This window comes from Cavia porcellus, unplaced genomic scaffold, assembly GCF_034190915.1.
Source record: "Cavia porcellus strain 051 isolate PalLab524CR breed Dunkin Hartley unplaced genomic scaffold, mCavPor4.1 scaffold_10, whole genome shotgun sequence".
NCBI lineage: Eukaryota > Metazoa > Chordata > Mammalia > Rodentia > Caviidae > Cavia > Cavia porcellus.
Genome location: NW_026947493.1, coordinates 80971558 through 80998041, shown reverse-complemented (window position 1 = coordinate 80998041; position 26484 = coordinate 80971558). Strand labels below are relative to the sequence as shown.

General features: G+C 37.5%; 1 long non-coding RNA gene across 1 annotated transcript; it reads right to left on the bottom strand.

The window, feature by feature from the left end:
• Positions 1-17290: 17290 nt before the first annotated feature.
• LOC134477795 (uncharacterized) lies at positions 17291-18190 on the bottom strand. The gene is made up of 2 exons (XR_010049988.1): positions 18116-18190; positions 17291-17600 (listed from the first exon to the last, which is right to left on the bottom strand). It is a non-coding gene; the product is annotated as an uncharacterized LOC134477795 (long non-coding RNA).
• Between the last annotated feature and the right edge of the window lie 8294 nt (positions 18191-26484).

Here is a 26484-nt window from a genome sequence, read left to right as displayed (position 1 = left end):
TGATTTGTGCAAATCATTGATTCCCTTTGAGCCTCAGTTTCTGTACAAGTACAACAGCACAATAAAGATGCTCATTGTGTTGGTGAAAAATTTAATAATGAACATGAACACTGCTAATCATAATCCTCATTTCCTTATTCTCTTTAGCAAATTTTCCTTTACTTTTATTTTTTTTCTTCCAAAACCATGATTCTCAATGCTAAAATTTTTGATGATTCATAGATTAATGAAATGCTGGAGGATGATGAGTCCCACAAATCAAATTCTGAGATACAAGTGAAGCAACAAGTGGCATCAGAAGTATGTTAGGAACATTTGCAGATGAAAAGTTTGTTGCCTATATGTATTTTGAAAATGCTTCTTTTTGTGGTTTGGGACACTTCTTGCAGGCAATGTGCTTGTCATGCAGAGATAAATGGTATTAGTAGCAGCCTCCAAGGATAGCTGTATTAATGCAGAGATGTTCTTTTGGACCGGAACTACGAAAGACCTATGCGTCGGTGAAAGGGTTGTGTAATTGTTCTGTATTTGACTTTTCCTAGAATGGCTCAAAGAAGGAGCTATGTGAGAAGTGAACTTGTGGATAAATAACCCTGGCACAGAACTGTGCACCATCTGCAGATATTGCAGAAATGAGCAAGGAAAGCCAACAAGCTGTGAGTGACAGAGATTAATCCTCAAAGTCGCAAAGCCATGTAGTTCCGTTTGGAATTTAAGCAGTGTTGGAGCAGCACAACCCTGGAACATGTCTTTGAGGCAATGAAGGCATTTATCAGCCATAATGTTGGGGTGACTGCTGTATCTTGGAAGCCTTGGTGCTGTGGAACCCAGAGGGATGCAGAAGAACGAGAGGCAGCAAGATGATTATAGCAACTGTCCTGAGGCCTCATCAGGATGCCACAAATGAAACTGGTCCACCACGCCAAAGGAATTGGAATGGAAACAGAGGAGCTGCTCACTATACCAGTGGGTTCTGTATGCGGCTTCTCCATATGGGATGTGTGGCTGTGCAATTAGAGAGGACTTACTGAAATCTTAAAGTGATACTTTCGGGGAAATTTATTATTTAATACACTTGCTTTTATAAAATGCATTCATATTTATTGAAGAATTTTATAGAAACTCATTTTAAAAAATAAAATTTTTCTAAACATAAAAATAGGTCACACCTGTTTACACTTCAGCAGAATAAAAATACTTGAATATTTATGATTAAGCTGATTATCTGAAACATTAACAATGGTGTAAACGGAAGAACTCTGATTAATACATTGCACATACATTAGTCGATTTTGTACCATCTCTGTTTCTCATGTCATTTTTCTGATATTTTCCTAATTATTTTTTTACACATGAGCATATTAAATTTTTCTCATACAGTTACCTGCAGTGTTATTCTAAGTGCAATTTGTGGTTAATAACTTTGAAATTACTGACATTTTAAACTGACTCCACTGCATATCAAATACCAAATACTTTATAGTGAATAAAAATTCTTCCAATGTTGAAATACCCTGAAAATGCAAAGAATAAGTTGCTACACAAAAGGCATAAATACACCAGCCCGAATAGTTCACCTTGCTCATACTCTTGCTACCATCATACAAGTGATCTAATTTTGAAAATGCTTTAAACAAAACTTCTCAGTTAAATGGTCTGTGACTCTCGAGTCTCTCAGAACTAAAATATTGTAAAATATTATCGTCTTTTTAAAATTTTTACTGTACTCTAGTTTTAGAATATAAGCTTGTCTGAGTAAAAGTTTCATCAAAAGAGTTTCATGACAAATTGAGATATTTCAAGCACATTTACAAAATTTCAAATTTAAATATGGTATGCAGCATCCCCTAAGAGTTCACTTTCCTTTGCTATATTAAGTTTAACGATGTTTCCTTCAATTGATACTTTCATAAAAACCTGTACAAACTAATTGCTTTAAAAACAGATGCTGATACTTCTCTAACAGAACAGTCCCTTACAATGCAAGCAGTGGTACTATCATTATGTCCCTCAAGTAGGATGTCAAATACCTGCAAACATTCAGTGAAAATTACAGCAAGGAAACAGAAATTTAGTACTTAAAAACTTATATTAAACATGTCTTTAACTTATATTAAACATGTGCTTCCATGCCTCTAGAATTCATTGCTGCTAAAAAGCATTATCATAGATTTTAAAAGTTAACAAATAATAGTGTAAATAAAAAACTGTCACTGTACAGCATGTAAGTTCTATTGTAGTAGCAGGAACTATTCTTTACATAGTCTATGGAAAGACCTCTTGATTTCTGTTATCTTCATGTTTCATATTCACTTAACCTATAACGTCCCAAGTTTGCCTGCCTCTGTGGCCTCAATATGGTGGCATCACGCATGTTGCAGGCTGTACCACAGGTCATGGTGTCATTTGCTTGACAGGGACTCCACTACTGTACAGTTGTACCTAGGTCACCAACATCAGAGACCAGAAGGAATTAGTTTCTTCTAGCCCCTAGTCTGCAGGACCAATTGATTGTCTCAGAAAGTGGCACTGGTTATATTGCACCCAGAACTAGTGAGGAGAAGAAAGAAAGATCATATCGGAGTGTTTTTGAAATATGACGAGGTGCTAAATTGAAAGCTGTGTTTACAGCATGTGAATTTCATATGCAGGCTAGATGAAACCAAGGGAGAAGCAGGAATTAAAAGTGGAAGCCTAACAAGCTTGCATATTTTACTGAAACTAGTACTAATAATAATTTCATAAAAATAAAAAAATCAACAGATATTGAACCAGATGGAATCCCAGGATACTAGACATAGACACTGTTTGAGACAAACCTAGATATGTGCTTCCCCTTTTGAGCTCAATATTTAGACCATTCTGCCCAAATTCTGGCCGTATCAATTAGTAGATGCCTAACTTTAGGCATCTATCTATTCCTTACTTTCTCATTTGCACAATGAATGTGAAAGTATATGCCCTGCTGGGCTCTGGTAAGGAACATGTGCAAAAATTGCCTAGCGTAAAGTCCCAGGTGCATTTAATAAGTGGCCACTACATAAGACAGGCCATTCATTAACATCACTGTGCTCCTCTTACCCATGATGCATTGGTACAAATGCTGTAGGATGACTGATGCTCATGTTGATTTTTCTTATGAAAAATAAAAAAGGAGCAGAATTAGGTAGAACACAAAAGAGCAGTGATGTGGTATAACAGCCCTGCAGTATTGGTAAGAGATCTAAAATGCGTCATTATCCCTTCAAAACAGGAGGTTATGAACTAATGGAGATTAGTATTATAATTATCTATCTCATATATAACACACATATTAATATATATGTAGTTTCTTCCCTTCTTTGTTTTCTCCTTTTCCCCATCCCAGTTGCTCTTTACTTTTGAGAAGTTTCTTCCCATTTCATTATCACACTATCTATTGTATATTTTGGTTCTTATTTACTCTTTCTGCTTTTTAGACAACATGATGTTTAGATATGTGAGTCTGATTTATTTCAGTTATGAGTGTGGTATCAAGTTGTATCCATTTACTTATAAAACCCTTGAGTTTATCCTTCTCTATTAATCCATGTTTGTGCCTTCACTGATTGGTCATTTTTTCATGCCTATAGTTTGTAATATGAGCAAGTATTTTGGTTTTTTTTTTTTTTTTTTTTTGCCTCCAAAATGAGCAGCTGTTTTGAAGACAATATGCAATATATTAACCATTGTTAATCCCCTAAGATTTTGTTTTGAAATTCTGTATTATTTTTTTATTCTTTTTTTCACTTTAAACTAAAATGAAGAAGAAAAAGAAGCATGAGGTGAATCAGGCATTACTGAGCACTTTCTCTAAGTCCCTCCCTGGAACAATATTTATTCCTTTTTACAGGAAGGTTATCCTGTTCTCACTCATGCATTTTCCCATAACCACCATGTGGGGCAGTGTTACATCTCTCCAGTTTACAGATGAGGAAATGGAGGTTTCAAGAGGCAAGCCCTAACAAGTAATGCAGTCAGAAATAAAGCCAAAGTTCCTAAGTCTATGCTTTTTAAATTTGAATCCCTGGCTGTATTACTTCTCAGAGGTTAAAACTGGTCACACTTTGCCAACACCTGGAATGCGTAACACATGATTTCATTTGGCAAAACTAGGCAGAATTTTCAAAGAAAATATGGATGTTCTTATTAACCTAATTATGCCTATTGTCTCATTTTTGGAATGCCACAAACAATAGAAATGTCTCTTTTCAAATGTCTCTTTTCAAATTCATGTTCCTCGAGTTTTTTTTTTTTTTAATTTTTAGGTAACGTGTCTGAATTTTAGTCCCAAAATCCAAAGAAGTGCAACCTTCTGCATAAATAAATTAAGAACCTCAGACTCAAACAGAAGGGTTCATCTCTAAGTTTATCTAAGTAGTAACATTGGGTGACTTATAATTTTTACCTAATGTCAATATCAGTTTCCCTCATGCCTTTAAAATAAACTGGCTTAAACTATAGTAACAACTCCCAATCCAAGGAGTTTGAAATGACACTGGATTATTTGCTGGTCCTGCTACCTGTCTATTGCAAATCAGCAGAGGCTAACTCCCTAGGGCAGTGACTTGAGGTTAAGATTGCCAAGATAGTTACAGTTGTCAGCTTTATGTCACTATCAGGAAATACCCGAAGCAATGAACTTATAAAGAGAAAAAGTTTATGATAGAAGGATATGGTAGAGCAGATCACTAACATCATGAACTAAGAAGCAAAAAGACACTGAGACTGGGGTCACACAATACTCTTTAAGGGCTCATTTCAAGAGCTTAGTTTTCTTCTAGTAGTCCTACTTCCTAAAGGTTCTCAGGGGCAGTACAGGCTGCTCACTTAGAGTGAACACATGGACATTTGGGGACACTCATCGAAATGATTGAAGTTAGTTGTTGTCTTAGAGTTTATCAGTTGCCTGCCAGAGGGAATAGGGGGCTCCAGGGACCTCACACCTCACCATCCACTCATAGCTGATGTGAGTCATGGGACAGAACAAGCTATCCAGCCCCTGCTGACCACAGGGAGGCCAAGATGCACAGACTAGTGCTGTGCATACAGAAGGCGAGAAATGGAAATACTTAACCAACCACAAATAATCACTGGTCAAACAGAGCTACTGAAAATGTTATAAATTATTATTCTGTCTTTATTTTCACAAAGTGTGTTACTGGAAGCACCAAGTGGTCCCTTTTAAGTATGTTGCATTACTAAGTAAACAAATCCTTGTTCACATATTTTAACAAAAATTTTTTTTTAAAGGGTTTTAAAAAAAATGACATTGACTCTTACCTGGTCAGGATTCTTTAATGAAATGGGTCATTTTCTTGTCAAGAAATCAATGAATTCAAATAAAAAATAAGGTTGGACTGAAAGGATGTGGAATCAAAGACCTAGTTAATGCCTAAAAGATGCCAAATTGGAAAGTGCTCCTTTTCCTTATATCTCCCATCATTACAAATAGCACAGCAGGCAAGAGACTACCTCAAAGACAGGGATTCTTGCCATAGAAATAGATTATTTCAATAAGACTAGCACAATTATGGAGATCCAGATAGGCAGTGATTTCCAGTGACTATTTCAAAACAGGAAGGAGCTGAGTTAATAAAAAAATGGAAATCCAGTCAAATTCTAATCAGTGTAAATTCTAGAAATCTGGGAAATAGTCTTGTGTTGTACTTTTAGGGTCCCTAAACATTGATTAGCTAAAAATTACTTTTGGATTATTCTTTCAGCTTTTCGAAAGGCATTGACATTTTTTGTCAGAGTCCACATTCAACGGTAAAGATAGAATTTAATGTTCTAGGTTGAGTTGCACTTCACAGAAGTGAGCCCTTTTCTTGGCACATAATAGAAAAGGAAATTGCAGAAGATATTTCAAGTACGTGGGGTAGAAAACCTCAGATGAACTCAGCTTTCAGGGGATTCAGTGCTACGCACAGAAAATTCTTGACTGTGTTAGACTCCTACTGTATTTGGTAATAATGAAGAGACGGTAAATCAATTCAACAAATAGCTAGTGAGCATCTACTAATACAGCCTTTGAGGAGCTCTGTGAGATGAAGACGGTATTGTTATGCACTATGCTTGAAATTGCAGAGAACACAGGTCAACAAAGTGATCAAAGTGATAAAGGAAATGGGTGGACTGAAGTTCTTGTTATAGAAGGACTGGATTTGCAGAGTACATCTAGGTCCAGAGCAAGTGTTGGTGGAGAAAGAAATCATTTATTTTGATGTCTATGTCAAAACACATTTTATGTACCACAGAGCAAAGAAAACATTTAATTCCAGTTTGATGAGTAATTCTGACTTCTAAAGCCAAGTAATTGTTTATATATCAACTGATTAATTAACAAAGTTCTTTGTGTGATGTGAAAACAAATATATTTCAATATCATTTGTCATAACTCATGACATAAACGTGATTGCACATTGGACAGCAGTGCGTAACTCTTGGATGTTTTGAGAGTCTGACTGTAATACTAGATGCTCTTGAATGAAATATCAAGGCTACATGTAAAAGACTTTTATAGAATTTAAAATTACCAAAATTGCTATTAATATAACCAATTAATCACATCTCAGATGTTAAAGTATCTTTTCATAATCTAACAGTGTTGCCTAACAACAAACATGATTTCAGTCAGCTGACATAATTAGGGTAATAATTTGACAAAATATACTTCAATGAAAGAAGCATTGTTATTGATAATGATGCTCATTAAGTAATGATAAAATACTCAATTTTCCAGGAAGATGAGATGTAATAATTCTAAACTTGGATGCACCAAGTAGCCTCAAATATGTACAACAAAAATAAAGAAGAGACCCTCAGGAGAAAGTGACAACTTTCCCATCAAAGCAGGAGTGAGATTTTGTGAGATTTTTTCCTCTGCTGATAAGTGAAGCATATCAAATGTATCAGTAACAGTGCTGAAAATTTCAGTGATATCTGATCAACATTTATGGAATGTCGTATTCAACAGTCATGGAGCACATACAATTTTCAAAGAAATATCACAGATTTATGGATATTTCTTATGGCTAAGTCACAAAATTAGCCTAAAGAATCTCAAGTAAGGGGCATCAGTGGAGAAAACGAGCTGGATGTCCCCTCAATATGCTTTCCCTTCTGTGTCTACAGCTACACTAGGCCTGCAGTCTGCTTGTTGGAGCTGGAAGATGAGATCAGTTCTAGTGGAAGAAAGAAAGAGAAAGTGGTTATGCCACCTCCAGTCCGGTTCCACTGTCTCTTCCCTCGTCAGCCAGCTTAGTGTGGCAGGGTGTCTGTGAGCCCTAAGGAACGATGTTACTGTGTAGATGAGTATATCCTGAGGTGTGGCCACTCTCCTTGGAGGAAGCCACTGGGAAAGTGTCCTGGCCAGTTGTTCTATGTGACAAACATGATTTTGTCAGTACTAAGTCTCTGCCTTTTAGAATTGGTTATAATACCCAGTAGCTGACAAAGAGTATCTCGCAACATGACTTCTCTGACAGAATTTCAATTAGGGTAAAAATCAAGCTTAAATAATGATGAGAAGCTATGCACATGGAAGTTTAAAGGTACCATTTCAAACCACTCATGGGTAAAGGAATAAATAATGAAGAAAATTAAAATGCATGTAAAGCTGTGTAATAAACACAGTGCTAAGTATTAAGATGTGTAGGTGGTAGTTGAAGTGCTTTCTCTCTCTCTCTCTCTCTCTCTCTATATATATATATATATATATATATATCTTTAAATATTAATGTTAGGAAATCATGAAGGATCAAAAGAATGACCTGGATTTCTAATGTAAGAAATTAGAAAAACAATGGCAGAATGAAGATCAGAAAGTATATTCATTAAATCAAAGACAAATGTAATAGAATCAGCAAGCTAAGAGTTAATTTTTAAATTGAAATATAGAAATATCATACCATAGGATTCACCATTTAGAATGGACAATGTAGTGGTGTTTAATAAGTCTGGTTATCATAACTTTATAATTCTGTAATATTTTTGTCAGTCTCAAAAGAAACCCTGTAACTATTGGTAGTCACCTCTCGGTACCTCTTCACTTCAATTCCTGGAAACCACTGGCCTTCCTTCTGTCACTAAGGTGGATCACAGATGAAATCAAAGAAGAAAATAGTTTGTACAATTAAATGGTAATGCCAGCGCAACATGCAGAACTTATGAGACACAAGAAAAGCAGTCCTGTGAACGTAATTTGCAGAGGTGAATAAACGTGTGAGGAAAACAAAGCAAGCTCGAATAAACAACTTAATGTTGAAGATCAAACTTCTAGAAAAAGAAGTACAGCCAAGCCCAAGAGTTATACAAGGGAGGAAATGATAAAAGCCAGAGCAGAAATTAGTGCACTGGAGACTAAGAAAATAACACAAAGCATCAGTGACTCGATTGGTTCTTTAAAAAATTAAATAAAATTGACAAACCCCTAACCAACCTTATCGAAAAAGAAAACATAAGACTCAAATCCATGTAACTAAGGATGAAAGGATTGAAACCACAGCAGATCCTGCAGAAATCCAGAAGATCCTCAGTGTCTACCCAGAGAACCTGTATTCAAATGAGATGGAAAACAGAAGAAATGAACAAATTTCTAGACACATATAAATCATCAAAATTGAATTAAGAAGATATAGAAGTTCTAAATAACTCAGTATCAGTCAATAAAATTGAAGATGTCATCAAATTATAGTTTTACACTTGTCTAATGATAAATTTTGTTGAACATCTTTCATGTGTCTATTGACTACACATGTATATGCATGATAATATATAACATATATGTGTGTTAATATAGACATGTTATTATGTGTGTGTCAGTGTGCATATATATATGTGTATATATATGAAGACTAATAAATTCAGATATTTATATACATATATATTAGAAATGTCCAAATTTTTTGCCCATTTTAGCCTCAGGTTTTTTTTGTTTTTGAGTTTTAAGAATTATTTATATGTTATGGATTTATACTAACAAAAGACATGATCTACAATTAATTTCCCTCATTCTGTAGATCTCTTTTTTTTACTTTATTAATGACATCACTCACAGCATGAGGTTTTTTTTGGGTTTTAATAAAATCGGACAGCCACCATAGTGTCCCCTCATCTCTGATTTCACTTTCTGTAGTTTAGTTATCCATAGTCAGTTTTAGGCCAAAGTTATTAACAGAAAATTTCAGAAAGACACAATCCATAAATGTAAATCACATGCAACTTTGAGTAGCAAGATGAAATCTTCTGCACAGAACTATTCTACCAGGAAGTGAGTCATCCCTTTGCCCAGTGTAGCCACACACTTGTCACCCATTAGTCACTTAGTACTGTCTTAATCATCAGATTGGGTATCATAGTCTGTGCACAATGAATCTTATCTAACTTAACAATGGTCCCAAGTAGTGGTGCTGATAGTTCAGATTTGCCAAAGTGAAGCCATAAAATGTTTCAACGTAGTGAAAAGGTAAACCTTCTTGATTTAACAAGGAAATGAAAAATATCATATACTGAGCTTGATAAAAATCTGCAGTAAGAATGAGCCTTCTATCTGTGAAGGTTTAAAGGAGGAAAAATATTTTCTCTACTTTTACAGTCGTATTTCAAACTGTAAAGATTATAGCTAAAGTGTAGGAGTGCTTAGATAAGATAGGAAAGACTTAAAATTGTAAGATTTAGTACTGTGCAATTTTAAACATCCCTGGGGGTCTTGGGATGTGTCCCCCATTGGTTAAAGGGAGCTACAATATTTTTTTTTTATTACTTGTGCTTTCATTAACACATATATAAGATCTTGTCTAATCCAATGTCATAAAGCCTTATACCTATTTTCTCATATGGGTCTTACACTTTTAGACTTTATATTTGGGTATAATATTCATTTTGATTTACATTTTTACAAAATCCAATGGAAGACAAATTTCATTCTTTGGCATGTGTAAGTCTAGTTGCCATAACACTTTCGTTCAGCTGTTCATATTGTCTAATTTCTTTTGTAATTTCTTCTTTGAACTCATGTTTATTTAGTATCATGGTGTTCAATTCCTACTTATATTTGTGAAGTTTCTAATTTCATTGTGCTACTAATTTCTAGTTTCATCCTCTTATGACCTGAGGATATATTTTATATGATTGTAGTTCATTCAGGTTTACTGAAACTTGTTCTACAACCTAACATATGGTCTGTTTTGGATAACATGCTCCATGCACTGGAGAATCATGTGTGCTGTTCTTGTGTACAGAGTGTTCTCTTGATGTCTATAGGCCTCAATTGAATTATGGAGTGATCACAATCTATTTCCTTGTTGATCTTTTGTCTGGGTGTTCTGTTCTTTAGTGGGAGAATTGAATAATCTATTTTTGCCTTCAATTCTGTCAGTTTTTGCATGATGTGTCTTTGGTCTCTTCTGTAATGTGCTATATGTTTATTTTTATGTCATTTTGATGGATTGGTCATTTTATCATTATAATGTGTTCTTCTTTGCCTATGGTTGTAGTAGAAAATACTCCCCTTGGCTGGTGTACTTTTATTGAGGCCCTTTTTTTTGTCCTTGTCATGGTCTGGAAAGTTTATGTTTGTAATCCCATGGAAATGTTATTAGAATCCTGGAAAATTAATTTCCATCTACCACCTTGAGTGCAACCCAATGACAAGAGTAAAGACACTGAGACTTCCGGGAGAACATGGCGGACAAATAACAGAAGCCATGGAGGCTCTTTGAGATTACCAGTTTAGAATCCAGGAGCGGTGCCATGTGAGGAGTCCTACGTGAGGGGAGATGTACCCTGCTGACCCAGGAACAAACTAAGCTGAGAGAAACCAACTGGAAATGCAATCCTGATGCTATAACAGGAGCAGATAAAATTGCAGTGTGGAAGCTGGATCCTGTGCCATTGGAAGCCGCGATTTGAATTTCCTGCTGCCGCTACTGCGTCCCAATCCGCATGGCAGGGAGAGAGATGCGCGAAAGCTCTGAGAGCTGGAATCAGCGAACCAAACGGTATTGAGAGCGGGACTGGTAGGGAGCCCTGCATCAACTGCAGTGAGTGAGAGAAATGGGGACCCTTTCATAGACTAGGAGGCTCCAACAGAGGACATTCTGGGAATGAGCAGACTAGCCAGAACAGGGCCCTGCAGTGACTTTAGTCGCATATTCCCCTCTCAAGCAGGAGTGGTGGGGAGTGCTTGGCCTGGTGACACCGCAGACTAAGATCCAGTAGGCTAGCCCAAATCAGGTCCCAGCGCCTGGCGGTGCACCCTAGCAGTGAAGCATTCAGTAGGTTGACCTGGAGGGGCCCAGCAGAGGCTGCCCAGGTCTGTGTCTCCCTAGTACACTGCAGTGGGTGGGAACACCTAGCTGGAAGAGTCAGACAAACTGTAACAGACAAAGAGAAAAAAAAAAAAAACTGGGCCTCCTACATACGCTTGTATGGAAGGAACAAAAAGTATGGGAAAAGGGAGCAACAAGAAAGGGTCCTCAGTCCCCAATCCAGAGAACACTCATGCAGGAAAGGTAAATACAAAAGAGAATGAAGACAGAAAACATGCAATATCAAACACGGCACCTATAGACATAAAGCGGTATCTCTGGAGCCTCATAGATGAGTTCAAAAATGAAGTATTTAATGAAATAAAGCAAGAAATAAGTAGAATAGTTAAGAGAAATGCTAAGCACTGCCCAAGAAAAAACAGATGGTGGAATGGAAGAACAGAAAAAAAGGGGAGAATTGTTTGATGGAGAAAATAGAGAAAATATAGAATATGTGAAGCAGGTTCAAAGAGATTACCAGGAAACTAAAAACTCTATTGAAAGCTGGCATAACAGCTTGAAAGAAACTAAGGATAGATTATCAGAACTGGAGGACAGATTTGTAAGGTGGGAGCATGAAATGAAAAACTTCTTAAAAATAACAAAGAAACAAACAGCAATAATACAAAGACTAAAAGATGATAAGAGGATCTATAACTTAAGAATTAAGAACATAAGAGAAGAAGTAGGGACTCAAACAAATGAACTACAAAAGCTATTCACAGAAATAATCCAGGAGAATTTCCCTAATTTAGCAAAAGGTAAAGATACTCAGATGTATGAGGCATACAGGACCCCAGTCACCTACAACCCAAACAGAACTACACCCAGGCATATAATAATCAAAATTCCAGAAATCCAGTATAAGAACAGCATATTAAAAGCCATCAAAGACAAGGAACAGATCACTTACAAGGGAACACCCATCAGAATTATAGCAGACTTCTTGGCACAAACCATCAAATCACGAAGAGCATGGGGGGAAATAATTCAATCTTTGAAAGATAATAACCTCCAGCCAAGATTGATATATCCTGCACAACTGTCCCTAGAAATTGATGGAAAAACAAGGTGCTTCCAGGATAAAGAGGAACTAGGGGAATTTGTAACCACCAATTCAACTCTACAGAGATTACTGCAGGATATTCTAAAAATGAAAAATACCAAGATTCCAGAAACAGTGGCAGAGCGGCCACAATGAATGGAGCAGAAAGCGAAATGAAGAGAACAAACTGACAACTAAATGACAGAAAAAGAGCTCAACAGAAATGAGGCAGAGAAGGTTAGATGGTAAGAACAGCCATTTTGGAGAAAAAAAAAGACATCATAATAGGTAGTGCTGATTTAATATCCTCTTGTTTTGAAGTCCCATCAAGCTTTTGTTCTTCTGTCCCCATCAGTTTTAACATGTTGTATCTTATTGGATTTTATTATATGTGATAATAAACAGAAACTTTTATAGACAAGGAGATTATACAGAAACCATTGTTCATTTTCTGTTAGTTGATTCTAAATACCCTATAATACTGTCATTCTCTTGAATGGTTTTACATTGTCTTGATACATTTGATACTACAGTATACGAAGTTATACCCAAAGATTTTAAGGGAAGAGACACTATGGTAACTACTATTATGTCGAGATTATCTTGTGGTGAAACACTATTTTGCTTAAATGGCTATGTTTTGACCTGCACTGTTTTGTTGTTATGCCCTCTTTTTTTTTTAATCTCAATCTCCTTTTTATTATCTACTTTTTCATTTTATCCTTTTAATTAAGGGAAAAATAAATGAAAAATAGCAGGATATATTATAGTAATCCACTTTGATTTCCTATTAACTTGATTTGAAACTCTGTATTGCTCTCACTATCTTGTTTCAACTGATTTTCCTCTATTCTGTTATGCTTGATAGTACCAAGTTTGAAAGTATAGGCAACAACTATGAAGACAGTAAGATTCACTGTGATGCCCATTCTGGTTGACTATTATCTTCTTTTGAAGTCCTCTAAGGTCTCCAGTGTTTTGGCTTTATTGGTCTTATTCTTTACTGTTTTGTTCAATTTTATTATAACTGATGATTTAGGCAATTATTCTTAAGATAGCAAGAGGCAGTGTGGTAATCATTGTTGATCACCTTGTATTTTGTTTTTTACATTATGTGTTATGTCCATCCTTTTGATTTGACTGACTCTGTCCTGGTATGTCACATTTGGTTTTACTTTCTTCAAAAAAAAAAAAAAGCAATAAGAATTGTGGGAGTAATAAAACAAAAAATGTGTAATTGTCATCGTACAAAAGAAAGGAAAAGAAAGTTCTCTAAAAGATATAACTACATATATATTTAAGTGTATAAGATAAATAACCATATTACTGAGTTTTGTTGGATCATTGAACAAAACTGTTTGCAGTCTCACTGTTTGAAAGTCCCCTCTATATGCTTTAATTTTGTAACTTCAACAACTATTTCTAAGATGACAATATGTAATTAACTACTGACTTCCTACTGTTTATTTTTCTGAAAGTCTGTATAACTTGTACCCTTTTTCTGTTTTTTTCTTTTTTCTCCTTAAATAAAATTAAAAAAAATAAAAATAAAACATATGACTTTAAACAAACAAACAAACAAACAAAAAAAAAAGAGTAAAGACACTGAGACATATTTACAGTTAAGGTTTGCCAAGGAGTTCTGAATCCAGCCCAGATGAGGTTTCATAGAACAAAGGCCTTGAGCCAGGACTTAACCCAGAATTTATTAATTTGTGAAGAAGAGAGGGGCTCAAGGGTGAGTAGTGGTGAAACTGGTGGAAATTATGTGAGTAATGTGAACTGAGCTAGCTAGGAGGCTAGAAAGCACCTCTGCAATTTGCAGCAGGAAGGATATGCAGGAAGACCAGTCTGCATAACATAATTGAGGTAGCATTTAATGTTTAGGAGGCTGGTGCCTTAGTTCTGACATGCAAACTTTCTTTTCACCCTGGAAAGTCATAGCATTTTATCTTGAGATTCAAACCCAGTTCACACTCCTGGAGCAATGGCTCTGCAATCTCGCTGGGCTCAAACATTTAGTTGGGGACATTAGTGTGAGGAAATAGGATTGTTGCTTGGCTTCAAAAATTTCACATCAGTATCTCAGCTAGTCCTATTTACATTGCTTAAGCCAATTTAAAGGAAAAGGAAGTAGCTTAGCCAGCTCTGTACATATCAGTATATGGAGACAGGGCAAGGTTTAGCGAACATGGAGGTAATTGTTCTGTGTTCAAGCAGAGCCCTCCATATGGTCTACAGTTCCTCTGTCCTTTTTTTTTTTTTTTGACAGAGCTGGAGCAGGGTCAATCATGGCTGCATGGCCTCTAGTTGTCTCTGGGTTGTGAAAGTTCTACTAAAGACTTTAATGTGAAAAATTATAAACAAAAAAATGAGCACACTAAATCTAATAGAAAACCAAAAGTGAGCCTTGAAATATGCAAATGGATTCAATTGTTTTATAGCACCAGCAGACATCTCAATCTTTAAATTGGGTATTAAATGTAGCTGTCAGATGTTACACAAACAGCACTAGTCTCTGAAGAGCATGTATATCCATAGTGATATTCTGATGGATTCTTCCTCATTTATGTTATTTGATCATTCCTTAAAGATGCAGCCTTTCCTTATGTGGTAATAGGTGAAACAAAAGCAAGTCATATTATAGTGACACTTTAAACTCTATTGAAATTGCAAACTCTCAATTCAATCTCCTATCCAAAGGACTGAAGTTTTTAGAATAATCACTTGGATGTGCAACTTTATATCATTTTTTTGCTGAAATTTTAGCTCTCACTAGGAGTGTTTGTCTAATTGTCTACAAAGTGAATATTTGTATTGAATGAGCTAACGCCATGGAGCCAATAGCTGTGTTGGCTATGAAAAGTACTAAGAAAGTAAACTTCAGGTAATTGCCCAATCAGCCATCATGGTTCCCAGTCTTAGTGCACAGACGGAGCAGCCTATTGCTTATCCTTTCTATTCCATTCACTCACACATTTATTTAGCAAGTACTCAGAGATTAAACATTCAAATTCCCTTCCCTTGAGGGTGGTCCTGCTAATGGAAGTTCATTAGACTCCCTCTTCTGCTTGAGTCAAGCAGGACTAACAACAGACTAACCAGGACGACCCCAGGGGTCTTACTGGAATCATGCAGGCAGACAGACAAACAGACTGTATCCTTTCCCTTTGGGTCCAATGTGAGTTCACTGGGCAGGGAGCCAGGAATTCTCCTCCAGGCCTCTGAGGGGAAATTTCAGGGGTACACCTTCCCTTTGGGACCTAGAGAGGTCCTTGATTCATACACAAGGGCCATGATTGGTGAGCAAAGGGATTAGCATGGCCAGTCTTCCTGGCTGATGTGCCAGATGCAATTGCAAGCAGTAACACTAAAATGACACCCAGGATTTGGAGGCAGATTTATTTATGTCAATGACCATGTTGAGTGCCAAATACTGAGGCTCCTTTTCTGTCCTTATTGCAGACTGGGAAATTTATATTTGTAATCCCATGAAAACATTATTGGGATCCTGATGAACTAATTTCAATCTACCACCTCCCAGTACAACCCACAGTGAGAGTAAAGACAATGAGATATATTTATAGTTAAGGGCAGCCAAAGGATCCTGAGTCTAGTCCAGATGAGGATTCATTAAAGGTTCAATGCAGGGCCCTAAAGCAGAATTTATTAACTCATGAAGAAGGGAGTGGCTCAAGGATGAGTGATAGAATGATGGGAATTATGTGCATAATGTGAGCTGAACTAACTAGGAGGTCAGAAAGCACTTCTGTGACACGCAGAGAGAAGGCTATGCATTTCCATGGTGATTAACGTGTAGCATAATGGAAGTCTTATACCCTCTTTAACTAAATTATGCCTAAATTTCTACAAGGGGCATGAGCATGCAGGCATCTAAATGGTCTCTCTCTGAAGGGCACCCGCTCTTTGTCTGTTATGCTATCATTCCTGGATACATAACATACATATACATAACATACATATGGGAAAGAATTAGTCAAAACCCACAATCCCTGATGGCAGAAAAAGGGCTTTTACAGAGTTAAAATAAAACCAAACTGCTCCCTGTAATTTGGAAAAAAAGAAAAAGAGGCCCATTCTTCCAGAGAATTGCACCTTGGCACCTTCATCAGCTTCTGCAGCTGCTGCCAACACCTATAACTTCACTCTCCCTCCCAACTCATCTACTTCCAGCCAGTTGAACTCGTTGTAGCTAGCCATTGCCTGCAGTCAGCCACAGGGGCCCCTTTTGGGATATGCTTTTCCTAGTCAGATGTCATCATCTAACATTCACCCAAGATGACTGTCAACAATTCCTTCTAGATTCTGCATTTTGAGTGAAGAAAAATTGGGCTGTCAGCCCTAAAGAATGAGTTACCATAGCCTTTCCAAAGGTTGCCTAACCTATAAACAACCCAGGTAAGTACTTTTTAAAGACATAAAGAAGGGGGACAATAAGTCCATAAATTACTGCTATCCAGAAACCTGATAAAAAGCACCTGAGGTCCATAAGAAAATCCAGTCTGATAGACAGTGATACCCTCTAACTAGAAATTGTAAGGACTGTAGACACTAAAAGTAATTAATAAGAAAGAAAGAAATCTTAAAAGTTCCCTGTGTCAAAGGTTTCAACTGGGACAGTTCTGAGACAAAAGGGCAGTTCACTAGGACTCTATTGCCATAAGGGGTTAAGAATTCTTCCACCTTGGCTCCACACCTGTATACCCCTCTGCCAATATGGGATGACCATAAGCAACTCCTTCTGACTCTGTTTAATACTGAAGTGTTTAATAGCAGTACATTTTAGATGAAGTCCAACCCTGGTTAAAGTCAAAGGTCCCTACCACTGTGATTGATCCTGACATTTGGGTGAACACAGTCTGCCCTATAGTGCATTCAAACTGAGACTATAATGCAACAGAGGGCCATGAAGTCTTTTATTAGTACCACATTGCTCTCCTGGCGGGCCTCAAAGAGGCATAAAGAGCCAATCAGCATGTGTAAAGTTACCGAAGTTACCCACTGGAGCTCCCACTGAGAAGAAATTCTGCCAAAGCAGATCCTGTAAGATTGGTGTACAATTCATCCATCACGGATTTCTGCACAGGTCATCCCCATCTTCGTCAGTCTTCCACTTCTGGAAAGAGACTTCCTCTTCAAGTTCCTCTCTTTTGCACCAAGTCTGTCAGGCTCCCTCTCATTCAACCCTGCACTTTCAACTCTGCCTGTTTTGTGAGAGGAAGACGATACTTGCATCAGTGTGAGATGGATAACTGTAATCCCGAAGTTCTGAAAACTCTTCCGGTGGTATAAACTAAAGGCTCATCTTCAGGCCTGGCCACCAACTATACTGTTTCATCATAACCCCCAATGCTGTCACTCTCAACAACACAGGTGTCACCTTACGTTCTATGGTTCCCAACCCATGAACCCTTTTTGGAAAGTTACTCAACTACTATAAAGGTTGAGGAACTCTCCCACTATTTTGGAGGAGGCTCTAACAACAGATTTGGCCAAGCCACCAGCATCTTTTCCTCAAGATTTCTGTCTCTTCCAGCTCCTTCAAACTGCTAAAACGTATCTCTCCTGCCTGTAAAACCAGTACAAATCCCTGACCTTCCAATGACATTGTGATTGCCCTGCACATACATTGCCTCAGTCTTCTGCCACCCATAGCCTGCTGATACACCTAGAAATGCCTTCAACTGGCTCCTATCAGCCAGCCCTCTTCACAACTCACCTGGATGCAACCTTTTAGATGTTTAAACACTTGTTTCCTCTTTGAAAAATCACTTCCGATTAAGCTGCCTGCTGAAAAGACACAAAAGCTCCCCTATAATATCTGGCAGAAATCAGTTACCAAAAACCCCCCAAACCTACAAATTTCTTGGAGCCACTGGTTTCTATAAGCTTGCTCGGGCTGTAAGTCCCTGGGAATGCCCAATGGCCTCTAAGAGATGCACCCTCCCTTTGCCTCTGTGATCTAACAGCCACTGCCCTTCTGATCAAGAAAGGCAACAAGCTCACCTTAGACCAAGACCTAACTGTCCAGGTGCCACATGCTGTACTGGGATGAGCTGTTCTAAAAATGAATCCCCTGACGATGCTGAGTATACTCTGTTTACAAGTAGAAGCAGATCTGTTAAAAATGAAGTCCAGCAGGTTATATGTACTGTGGTCCCTCGGAACAAAACTATTTGGGCCAAATCTCTCCTGCTGGGATGATCTGTACTGCTTTCTGCTGCTGTTTGGAATCCTGCCACCAACAAGTAATCCAGTCCAGAGGCCTAAGCCCCCTCTGATGATCCAACGGATTGAAACATCAGCTGATGCCAGAAAAACATTACCCAGTATTCCCAGAAGATCAGAGCCAGAACTGTCCCTGCCATTTGTTCTGCAAACTCAAGCTGCAGTGCTGACACCTGTACACCTGAAACCAGTTCAGTCTTCAGTGTCTGTTACTGGCCCTGACCTCATGCATTATAGTGGACTCTCCGCATTTAAATATACATATATAAATAGATTACACAGAAATAAAACATACAACTTATAACCAGTTAGAAGACCAGACGTAACTATAGACATTCCTGTACACATATATAACCCATGTACATGTTAACTACCTCTGCAAGTCTCAGAAATCCATCCTCAGATCTCCTGAAAAACTTACCTGGATGACTCCTTTGAGGAGTTGGTCTGAAGAGACAATGCATGCATAGCTGAAGCCTGAGGACATCGTTCATGGGATTGCTCCACACTTACTCTCAGGCTGCCTCCTACAGTCCTCACCTGCTACCTGTGACTTTTTGGCCTTAAACTCTGTGGATGGTTGCGCCAAGAAAATTAAAAAATCAGTCAGATAGTTGACCAATATTTAACAAGCATTCAGGGCACACTGGACACTTTCCTAGGTCAAAGTAACTACCTCACTACCTTGCCAGAGTAGTGTTACGGAACAGTCAGGCCTAAATTATGGTCTATTGCTTTTAGATGGGCTGTGTCTCAGAAGATCACATGTAACATGCCCAGCAAAGATTTTCTGGAGAAACTAAAAGAGAGGGGAGATGTAATGCCTCCTCCCAGCCAGTAGACTTCAGCTTCCTGGTTGCCTGGGTGATAGTTTCTGTTTCATTTTCTGTTGCTTCTGTCCCTTAGAAAAGGCTGGTCACTGATGCGCAGCTGGTCAGTATGATCCACATTGTATAAACCAATCCTCACTTGACAAGCCATTCTGCTTCTGCACTTCCTGCTTGCTTATCCTATATAACCTAGACCACCAGAGATCAAGGACTGGTATTTTGGGAATGATCCTGATCAGTGCCTGTCAACGTAAATAAATCTGCCCCCACACCCTGGTCCACACCTGGTGTCCTTTCAGTGTTCCTGCTTGCCACTGTACAGTAACAATTTTTGTTCTCTGAGTATTTTGTTTGAGTTTGCTGCAGTCCTTCCACCTCTCTCTTGGGTGCTGTTTGGGTGGTACCATTTTCCAAAATTTCACTTTCACTTTTCTGTGTTTTTAAATTGAAAGTGTTTTGCTTGTTAAAGAACCACTTATGGAAACATTTGTAGCCGTAATACTCTACTAAATGGGGAGGAAAAAACCCTAAAATGGATAACCTAACTTTAGCTCAAACATTTCCTGAGGACAATGCTTGCATACAATGAAGGAGCCTTGCTCTACTAGATTTAACTTCATTTAAAACTATTGGAATTATGACAGCATTTAGTTATTGCAGGGGTAAACAAAGTGAAACAAACTAAATCTTAAAAACAAGCTCAAAACATACATAAAGCTTCAGTGATGCTACTCTACACATTGGAAATCAGTGAGCAAAGCACACACTGTTTGAAAAACTGTGCTTGGCCAATTGGTTACTCAAATTGAAGAAATATTTAAAAATCAATTCTGTATCTCATAAACCAAACTATAATTCCTAGCAGATAAAAGTTATAAATGTAAAAGACAATATCTCAGAACATGGAGAAGAATTTCTGGACAATACTCTTACAAATTTAAAGAATTGTTTCTTAAATGAAACACAAATTTCAAAAGGGATTGCTGGTAATATTTATGTACATTAAGATTTAAAGCTTCTTTTGAACAGAAACACCATATATAAAAGGAAGCCATGTATTGAGCAAAGCTAAGTGATTCACAGACATAACTAAATACATATATCTGCTATGCATTTTAATGTGCACTCCAGAAGTTCATGTCATGGAAACTAAATCCCCCATCTTATAAATTCACGGTGTCTGGAGGTAATTAGGGCCACATGAGGTCGTAAGCTTGGGGTCCCATGGTGGTGCTAGTGCCTCTATAGGGAAAGTGAGAGAAGCTCTAGCGAGTGTGCTTGTTCCACCTCGATGTGCAGTGCCCTGACCACGCTGAGGCACCCAAGCTGAGCAAATGCCGGAACAAGTTCCTGACATCCTGGGTTCTAGAACGATGAGCCAAGTACGCTTCTTTTTTAAATTAGTGCATGTTTCCAGTACACAATGAGTACATTTACCACAGGGAGCTGTGCGTAACACAGCTTCACTCTTTGTCCCTACCCTTCCCTTGCTCTTCCTTAACTCTTGGTCCTCTTCCTATTTCCACTATTCCACTACTTCCACTATTTCCTGTAATTCTTTTCTCTACCCATTCTCTTCTACCCTTCACCCCTTTCCATTTGAAAAAGAGCTCCCCAGTCTACCTTTTATTTTGCTATTTATTTATACTTCAGGTTTCCCAAAGGCAAAACTATATGGCATTTAAGCTAGTTTGTCTAATTTATTTCACTTAAAATTACTCAAGGTGCATCCATTTATCTAGGAATGCCCCGTTTATCCTTCTTTATGGCTGAGTAGTTCTCCATTGTCGTTAACTACCAAGTTTTGTTTATTCACCTTCTAATGGACATCTAGGGTGTTTCCAAGATTTAGCTGTTATAAATCATGCTGCTATAAACGTAGGTAGCATGGATCACTGTAACATGATCAGTTAAATATTTGGGGGAAGATCCCTAGAACAAGAAAGGCTGGGTAAATGGGATTTCTAGTTTTAGTTATTTGAGGAATCTCCCTCATGCTTTCTAGTAGTAACTGTAAAAATTTACATTCCCACCAATAGTGTGGAAGGATTCCAGCACTGGTTATTCTTTGATTTTTTTATTATATCCATGAGTAAGATGTTATCTGAATGAACAAATGTTCAACATCACTGGCCCTTAGAGAAATGTAAATGAAATCAATGAGCTAAGTAAACATTCAGACTTTATTAAGTACTCAGTCTAGGCTATTTTGTTAAAGAAACTGAAATCAGATTAAAACAGCTGTTACATAAATTTAATGCAATCCCAATCAAAATACCACTAACATTCCTCACAGATCTAGAAAAAAGATTCTTAAAATTCATTTGGAACAGAAGAAACCTAGAATAGCAAAGGCAATTCTGGGCAACAAAAACAAGGCAGGAGGCATCTCAATTCCTGATTTGAAACTATATTACAAAGCTACAAGTAATAAAATCATCATGGTACTGGAAAAGAAATAGACCTAAGGACCAATGGAACAGATTAGAAGATGTAAACACAACTACAAAGGCACTCATCTACCTAATATTTAACAAAGGTACTAAACATGTTCACTGGAAGGATAGCCTCTTTAATAAATGGTGTTGGAAAAATTGGCTTTCCGCATGCTAAACCCACAAAAAAATAGACCCATGCCTATTACCATGCACTAAACTAAAGTCAAAGATGTAAAGATATAGACATTGAAACAGAAACACTACATCTACCAGTAGATAAAAATCTTGGAAACAGAAATAGGCAGAAAATTCATGAACAAAACGCATGGCAAATACTTCAAAGAATCAGCAACTGGGATCTCATATTATTGAAAAGTTTCTGCACTTCAAAAGAAATCACCATTGAAATGAAAAGAAAACCCACAGAATGGGAAAGAATTATAGCCAGCAACCCCTCAGACAAAGCACTCATATCAAGAACATATAAAGCATTGAAAAACATCAAGTCCCCCAAATTCAAAGACCCTCTCCAAAAATGGGCATCCAAGATGAACACACGTTCTCAGTTGAAGATACACAAATGTCAAATAAATACAGGAAGAAATGTTCACCCTACTGGTCATTGAGAAATGCAAATGAAAACAGCATTGAGATTTCATCTCACTCCAGAAAGAATGCCTGCCCTCACAAAATCACAAATGTTTTAAAAGCTGTGAGAAAAAGGAACACTTCACCACTGTTGGTGGGAGTGTAGACTGGCGCAGCTACTGTGGAAATCAATATGGAGATTCCTCAAAAAATTAGGATTGGCAGTTCCATTCAATCCAGCTATTTCCCTTCTGGGTATTTTCCCAGAAAAATTGAAAGGTCACAGCGATATATGTGCACCCATGTTTATACAACACAACTTGTAATAGCTAAATCACTAAATCTTAGAAACAACCAAAATGCCCATCAATTGCAGAGTTGGATGAAAAGATGTGGTATTTTTATACAATGGAATATTACTTAGCTATAAAAAGGATAGCTTTTATAGGCAAATAGAGGCAAGTTGAGACTATCCTCATAACTGAAATAAATCAGACTCATATTTGTAAATATCACATTGTCTTTCTACTGTAAAAAATAATAAAAACTGAAAGAATAATAAGATCCAAAAGGTGTAACAGATATTGTAAAAATGAAAGGTAGGAAATTGCTCTAAAGGGTAGAACTGTATCTTTGTTTAAGTGTGTAAGGTAGATAACCATACTACTAAGTTTTTGTTGGTTTATCAAACAGAATGGTTTGTACTGTCAGTGTTTGAGTGTCTATTCACTTTTTATGCTTTAATTTTGTAACTTGAACAGCTATTTCTAAGATGACAACATGTAATTTACCAAGTAGTGATTTCTTAGTGATATATTTTTGAAAATCTGTAATATTTATATCCTTTTTATGTTTTGCTTTTTTCTCTAAATAAAAAAAAACAGTATACAGAAAGATAAAACAACATTATAAATATAAAGAGGGCTAAGAGATGGGGCAGGAAGAAAGGATGCAGCATGAGAAGAATGAAAAGATGTTATGTTCATGCCCTGACTCCCCACAATGAACACACCTTCATGTGCTCCAAGCATATGCTAATAAAACTTAAAATAAAAAAAGAATATAAAGACAATAGACTTATACATCTTACAGAAAAGGAAATAAAAATTACAATAAATATGAAACAAGATGCCCAACCTTCATATCAATCATGAAATAATAATAAACCCTCCACGAAATATCATTTCATGCTTATTACTTGTCAAGACATTAAAAGGTAATTAATATCAAATAGGATAAAGATCAGAGCAATGGAAATTCTGGGCTTTTCTAAGCAGGGGTACAAAGAAGCATGACTGGAGAGCAATGTGCCATTAGACAGTAGAAATACACACAAAAAGTCCCCACCATCATGAATCCACGCCTACCCATACGTTATTGAAGGATCCTAGGGTGTGCACCAAAAACACCACAAGATTATTCAAGATTATTCTTGTGCAATAGCAGAAATAGGACATCACTGAAGTCATCAACCAATAGTGGAGTGGATTCCTAAGCTGTGATAGTCAGAGAATGGAATACTGTCCTGTAACTAACTGAATGAGATACAGCTACTGGCTGCCACGTGAATGAATCGCAGAGATATTTTAATATAGAGTGTAATTTTACAAAAATTACACTTAGAATTAGGGTAAATAAAAGTGTCAATCATCAGAACTATTGTTTGGGAAATAATATCAAGGCAAGAAGCCATGAAATTCAGGGACAGAGGCAGAGGAAGGTTGAAAGGGTGAGAAGGACACAGAGAGATGAAATTCAGGATGGTAGTTATTCTATCAAGGAGAAAGAAAATGTGATTAGGGACGAATACCCAAAGTGCTAAAAGAGCTATAATGTGGAGTATCTCTAATCTTGATGTCTACGTGAGTGCTTGTTCTCTAACATGTATATCTAATTCATATATTTACTCCTTACTGCATGTATTTTACTATTAAAATATATTCTCTTACCCTTAGGACTATATTGTTTCTAGATAATGCAGTTTAAGCATAAGCTGTGGTCATTCTGGATTTTCAACAGTGTCATGAAGAAAGATGTTTGCAGTGTACATAAGAGTGACTTTTGCACCTGATTTCCCACAGCTAACTAAGATGGTGTTTTAAAAAGCTGCCTCTGAGAAAAGAAAGCCATGTTTAAGGAGACATCCAGTGAATTGCAGCAGTAGGATCAGAAACAGAGCAGACCTTCCTACCCTAAGAGGATTTGGTTTCAGGTAGTGCAAGCAGGGCGGGTGACTCTGCAAGTCCTTCTGCAGATGCAAAACGTTAGCCAAAGCTTGGAGTTAGCACGCTGTGCTCAGTGTGCGACCTGGCTAAGGGGCGCGGGCACAGCACAGGTTTGATAAGAGTTTTCAGAAGGAACCAAAACATTACGGAGAGAGGAAAGGAATGCTGGAGTGGGAACAAGAGAGCGTGCACTCCCCCATCCTGGGCAAACGGAGAACTGGAAGCAGCAAAAATCCATGTCACAAGGAAACATGATTTCTCAAGTTGTTTGTAAAGAGTGAGAATTGAGATCGTTGGAAAGAAATCAAAATAAATATCTAACTATGCTGAGGTCATTTAAATAAAGGGTCTTAGCGTTTCACCTGTCTGCTGAAAACTGTTTTGACCGTCATGGGGACCTTTGATGGGTCAAAAAGTTTGGCGTACAGTTAATTTAAGAACTATTAGCCAGTCACCAGACACAAAGTGGGAAAATAAAATCTACCTTTGGGCTTCAGCCTAGACCTTGAGATTCTGCTTACAGACAACACAGATTAAAGAAACCTCTCTGCAAAAGAACTGTGGAGCAGGCAAGGAGAAAGACTGCGTGGAGTCAGTTTCCAGGACAGTGCCACAAATTAATGAGTGATCTTTATATTTATTTACAGTAAGCCTGGGGCAAGTCAGTCAAGTCTCCTGGAGGGAATGTTTGGCATAAATCACGCTAAACGACAGAACATTTCAAGGTGGATTTTCCCAGGTTCCCATAGCCAAATCACAGAGACGCTTTTTATCTACTCAGATCTCTGTGTTAAATCTAAAATATGATATCACAAATCTAAAATATGATAAAATTAGTTTCCTGCCATCGAGGATTTTATAATCTAGTTACCGACACAGAGACTGAGATAGAGATCTAACGCAGTGTGTTAAGGGCAGGTGCTTGGGGTCTTGGTAAAGATCTTGAAACTGGGACACCTTCTGTTATGGTTGATACATTGTGTCAACGTGAGAAGTTTAGCTTTTTATTAAGAGTCTCAGCAGGGATCCAGGATCCTTACTTTGTAAATATCCTCAGCCTGTACAAGAGGAGGGCACAGAGGTAGGGTGACTGCTGCACCCACCCTGGGGTGGGGCGCGCCCTACATGCAAAATAAGGGAGAAGAAGAACCTTGTTCTCCCCCCTCCCTTTTTGCTCTGGCTGTTTTTGCTGGCAGCTGTCTTTTAGTGTTGCCCAGTGCCATGCCACCCTGCCTGAAGCCAGCTGATTATGAACTGAAACCTCCACAATCTGCAAGCTAAATAAACCTTTCCTTCCTTCATTTTTGAGTGCTGGGCATTTTGTCTCAAAAACAAGAGAAAAGTAACCAACACCTTCTTATCAATTCCTATCAGTGCCAGTTTGTGCCTCTGCTTTAAACTACATGAACATTGAATGGCTCTCCTTTATCATAGAGTTCTATCAGGGCTTCCTTCCTAATCCTTCTACAAGTTAAAAATGGGATTTTAAAAGACAAAGTAAGTCAGGGGAAAAAAATGACACATAGATAACCATATCAATTCGAAAGAATCTGCCAAAAACTCAAACTAGTAAGTGAAGTGGGTGAGGTCAGAGCATAGAAGATCAACACACACGAAATCAGTTATATTTCTGCACACTGACAATAAATATGTGTTGTAGCCAATCTGGAAAAGAGTCGAGCAGTCTCTTATAAAACTGTATATGCAATTATCATGCAACTCAACAATGAACTTTATCCACAGAAAGTGAAGACTTATATTCCTATAAAAAGTCTTACA